The following is a 5,945-nucleotide window of genomic DNA, read 5'->3' on the forward strand; positions in this document are numbered from 1 at the left end:
ACCGAAGACCCCGAGAAAATAATATTTTCAGTCGAAACTCTGCCCACACAAAGCCCGGTTTTCAACTAAAATCCCTGGTTTCGTCAAAGAAAGTCATTTTTAGAAACGAAGTGTTGCCCAAATTATCATTTTATCATTCAGTTATTTCACGGTGAGTTCAATATAGGGACAATTGTATGTTATGTGTTATATGTGCAATATGCTTTCCTGTGTTATTCAAGTAATAGTTTTAATACCTTCGGCCATGTAGAGCATGCCTCATATCAATTTGGTATTGGATTAGTGCCTTTGGCCATGTAGAGAATGACTCGTATCACTTTGGTATTGGTATTATGCATTTGGCCATGTAGAGCATGTCTCGTATCACTTTGGTAATGGCTTTGTGCCTTTGGCTATGTAGAGAATGACTCATATCACTTTGGTATTGGCATAGGGCTAGGTAGAGCTGAAAGCTTGTATATGCTAGCAAAATGATAAGCAAAAATGGTATTTTCTGTGTCTCTTGAGTTGGAGTTTTTATGATGTATATCATGTTGAAATCATTGTGTCTCATTGATCGTAAATCTTTGAATCAAATCATTGGTTGATATGGAAAGCATGTCATATGATACACATTTGCCTTTGTTGTTCTTTGTTCCTCTTTGCTTCTGTCATATTGATATATATATATATATATATATATATATATATATATATATATATATATATATATATATATATATATATATATATATAGCATAACGTTATATTGTAATTGTTATGGAACTCACTAAGCGTCACCGCTTATCCCTCTCAGTGTTTAACTATTGCAGGTGATAAGCATCCAGTATAGACATGTACTGTTGGAAGATTTAGAATAGCTAATACTATTACTTTTGTACTTATTGCTTATGTATGTTTACGAATTATAAATTCCTGGGTAGTTATGTAATATATATATATATATATATATATATATATATATATATATATATATATATAACTTTGTAAAAACCTCGTTAGCCGGTTTGTATCCAGTTTTTTGTAATAAGACCATTTATGTAAAATATGTTTATGAATATGCATGTAGCATGTTTGGAGTAATAACGTTAAGTATGAAAGGGATATTTCAATCATGGTATTAAAGCAGTAGTTTAAGTGAACTAAATATCACGGATTGGTATTTAGACTTAAACCGTCGGAAGTTCAATATATGAACGGATTCATTGTGAGTATATGGATACAAACCATAGGAAAGACTTAAGTAGGGTATATGCCTTAATTAAAATTTATATGCTAATTGAATTGTTATTGCATGCCTTAAGTTGAATAACCTCACTAGCTATAGTGTGCACTAGCATACTTTAAGGGAGATGCCTTATATGCTAATGTGTGCTAAAAGATAAATAATATACCCGAAAGTGCGAGCACAACGTAGAGATATGTGGTGCCACTTTTTCTGTTTCGAAGCATCCATGTGTCAATTGAACTGTTTCTGTTTCCTCTATTCCATTGGCTCAATCTGCTCGATCTGATCCTAGCAGACAAGTACAATCTCATAATACCTATTGTGGCTGCGGTCGGTCACAATCTTTTTCTCTTCAGTAACCAAGGTCAATGCAGAACAGAAAAGGACCGGTGATTTGTTATGGATGCGGAGAAACGGGTCACACGAATCTCGTTTGCCCGAGGAAGAATGTTACATGCTATGCTTGTGGTGTTACTGGCCATAGGAAACGTTTTTCTTAGCCAAATGGCGGGAAGTTAAGCTTCCGTTCAACAACCGATGGGTACTTCAACTAAAAAGGAGGAGGTGCCAAAAGCTAAAGGCCATGAACAAGTTTAAATAAAACAATTTGGTTAAAACCATGAACTTACATAAAACAATTTGGTTAAAAATTATTTTGGAGCTAAATGGGGTATTCGACCCCAACAAGTTTAGAAATGTAGCACTAACTAGTGCATGAGTTCCAAATGTAGCAGGAAGTTCAATAATTTTTGTACAAACTTATATAACGTTTTTGTTCATGAAACTTTAGGTCTTCTGAGAAAGATGTATTAAGTTTCAAAAATAATTTTCTCCATATTTATTGTGGGGTTTAAGGGCCTTAATCATGTAGTGCAAAACTAGTGATCACAGAAAAAGTACTGTTTGCACAACTGTTTTGTAAAAATTGTCAAAAATCATATTTCAAATGTTTTATAGTAAGGCCAACTGGGTTGGAAATTTAACTCATGGAACTAGTCCTCAGAAAAATAATATCGTGATTTGGTCAAGAAATGAGTGACTTATTCCCTTTAAAATTTGAGTAAACAAATCTGAGAGAATGTTGAAGAGTAAAACTCATGAAAACATAGTTCAAACTTCTATTTTACCTAATGATATCATTTTCTTTTGCTTAGATTGAGATATAAAAACACTATATTAAAGATATTCTGTAGAAATACTTGTTTCTAACCATTTGATCTTACATGCAACCCAGCTAGATGAGACTAGACTTTTGGAAAATCGGTTTTTGGTGCTAGATAAGGCTTGCATGTGCTCACCTTTGCTCTTGAATTTGGTTTGATCATGGATCAACACCATTTACAGAACATGCAACATGTTTTTGGTGGTGATATACAAACATCAAGACCAAAACAAAGGTTCTTCGCAAGAACATGCCTTAGAAATCGAACATTTGAAGGAGAAAGTGAGTAGAACTTGTAAAATTTGTTATGGATCTTCAAGAGGTGTATGATAAGAACTTACCCTTTGAAATGAAGCTTCAAGAACACCCAAAATAAGGCTGAAAATTCGTGGTTGAGGGGCTGATTTTTAGAGAGAGAAAGTGAGGTTTCTAGAGAGAAGGAAGAGAGAAATTGAGATTCTGTCTCTCTGGATAGACCATCTCTCTCGTCATCTCTTTGGGTCTATACTTCATTAAAATCGGCCACAAAACTCCAGAAATGTTGGTTAACATCTGAAAAATGAATTGGAAAAGTCTCTCCCACAGAAAATGCCTCTAAGGTCGGTGTTTCCCTCTCACATTGACATGCAAAATCTGACCTCAGGATTTTGCATAAATGAGTAATAATGAGTGAGAGAGAGAGAGAGAGAGAGAAGGAATGGAAGAGCCTATGAACGAATTTTGGGAGGAGAGAAGGGATTAAAGGCTTGTTGAAAAGTGGTAAACTTTATAAATATGGCCCCATTTCAAATTTTATAAAAATTATCTTTAGTTTTTATAAAAGTTCTAGATATATTATATAAACTTCCAAGAGTTTATTTCTTGGTTTTCATTCAAGTACTTTTTTATTGAAATAAATTCATAGACTTGCATTTTAATTTATAATTGTAGGAATTAATTATTTTGTGATTTAAATTTTCTAAAAAAAAAAAACAAATATATAGTTCATGTAAACGGAATAAGGGTTCATAATATAAGAACGTAAGATTAGACAATCCTTGAATTGTACTTTTGATTCATAAATGAAATTATGAATTGCATGAACATTGTCTCAAATTTGTAATTAGTTATTATTATGATTTAATTTTGTTCATATTTGCTTAGAATACTTAACCTTGTTAAGCATTTGATTGTTCCAATATGGAAATTTTGGGTTGATAGCATACCCTTGAGTTGTGATCTACCGAACATAGTTTTGTGTTTAGACTTAAGGTTGAACTTTGGCACTTTACCACATAGTTGGTTCATTCACCTGTCAATGTGATTGTTCCACACGAGCTAAGGTACACTAATTGTTCCGAAGGATCTATTAAGTCTCGAACCTAGTTCAACTTGTAACTCTAAAGAAAAGTTAAGTGCACACAAGGAAATGGTAAGGTTTTAGACGAGTCCTAACCTGAGTTTTGACAGTTGTCACAACTGGTTTGGTATTGCTCCTGAAGGATAAGGCTCGCTAAGGATCCCTCCGGTGCCTTCATCCTCGTCTGACTCCTCATCAGAATTCTCCCCCTCGTAGTCCATTTCTTGGTATTCTTCAGGACCCACTTCTGGGTTTTCCTCTTGAACCTCTTCTGGCGCCTCCTCGATCCATTCATTGGCTATTACGGCAGGGTAGTAGGGGGTCTTCGTGGTGAAATTCAACCATGTTGTCTGCGCGAGAATAGAGGTGTGAGAAACATGTAGAAGGTTTAAGTGCGAGGGTTATATGGTATCGTAAAATACTCCTATAGTATTTTAAACTTTATGTTCGATTCTAATATTCCTTTGCATATATAGTTGGTAAGTTTTAGACTTGTTGAAACACCACCATCACTCCCAAACACATGTTGGTCATATCTCAAATAAATATAGTTGATCAGGCTATATTTATCGCATATATGATTACATAACTGTCTAGGTTTAACTGTAGTGTCCAACATTTTAAAGACTCTGGTTTTGTTCTTATCATGACACTGTCCTAGTTGTTGGATTAGGTGTCTAAGCCCATAACTATAATTGGTATGTACTTGAATTGATAGCAGCACAGTCCTTTTGGGTTGCCCTCAAACCTAGCAACTGGACAAGGAAATTATGAAAGGAGAGATATTAATTTATAAGATTAATAAATTAATATAAATGATTTATTAATATGTTAAAAGATTAATATATTAATTAGAAATCATTATGTTTAATTAATAGTTAGCCAGAAATTAATCAGAATTAATTTTGGGGTTAAAAGTATTAATTATAAAGTGCAGGGACTAGTTTGCAATTATCTAATAGTTGAGTGGAAGGCTCCAAAACCTCCTTGGAAGGAGGTGGACGAAATCTGTAGGGGAAACCCTAAAGATTTCGTCCAAGGGGGCTTTAGATAAGGCCCTTGGGTTTGCTTAGGCCCTAAGCAAAGGAGCATTAGGGTTTTCCCTAAACCCTAGATCCCTCAGCTATATAAGGAGCCTCCCAGCTCTCAAAATTGGCCACTCCTTCTTTGAAGAAACCCTAGGGCCGAAATTGCATACTCTCTCTACCCTCTCTCCTTCAAGTTTTCTTCTTGCTAGTTCTTGGGTGTGATTTCATTAGAGGCATTACATTTGTGGTGCTAGGCTTCCAAGAAGATCAAGATCAAGAGGATTATCAATTGTTTGCTATAACAATTGAAAGGTATGTAACTCTTAAACCCTAGGTTGTTAATTTCGAAATTAGCCACTCTCCTCTAGGGTTCTTGTTTTGCAATTCAAAGTTGTATGTTCAATAGTTAAAACATAGATCCAAAGTAGGTTGCATGTGAACTTAGGAATTGTTTTCTGGTTTATTTGTTTTACCTAAAACCCATCAGTGGTATCAGAGCCATTGTTTGTTCTAAATTGAATTGCTATAATAGTTGAATTGCAAATTAGGGTTTATAGCCATTAAACCCTAAAGGCCAAATTTTCGATTTTAGGGTTTTGGTTCAAAGGGTTTTCGAAAAACCCTAGCCTCCATGAACCCTAATCGAAATTAGGGTTAGGGTTTTGGAAAACCCTAGCCTCCTCCCTTGATTTTCGAAATATGCTAGTATTTTTTGGGTTTCCTTGTTTTGGATAATAGTTGCCTTATTGGATAATTGAGAAAAATAAGGAAATTATCCTATCCCCATATTTTCGAAATCTAGAAGGGATATGGATTAGGATTAAATTAATTGTTTAATTTAATTAGATAATCCTTACAAGATTTAATAAATTAGTTAAAAGTTAATTAATAGATAAATATTAAATCTAGTTATTTGGTTTATTTTAAATTTAAAATTAATGTCTTAATTTTCGAAATTTATATATAAACCTTAAAGTTTTAAAAAGTTTAAAACACACCTTATATATGTATTATAATTAAAAGTTTAATATTATATATGTATAAGAATATGGTCAGTCAAATCGCTAGTATGCCTCATTCACGAAGCTAGTCTATAAGCGGGGTATAAGGAAACTGCCTATAAAATGGTAGTTGAATGGGTGTCCACTCTAACCCACCGCTTCCTTGATTAGTGGAGGGTCGTTAGCA

This window comes from Lactuca virosa, chromosome 8 (genome assembly GCF_052849685.1).
Source record: "Lactuca virosa cultivar CGN04683 chromosome 8, Lactuca_virosa_CGN04683_v6, whole genome shotgun sequence".
In the NCBI taxonomy this organism is placed as follows: Eukaryota; Viridiplantae; Streptophyta; class Magnoliopsida; order Asterales; family Asteraceae; genus Lactuca; species Lactuca virosa.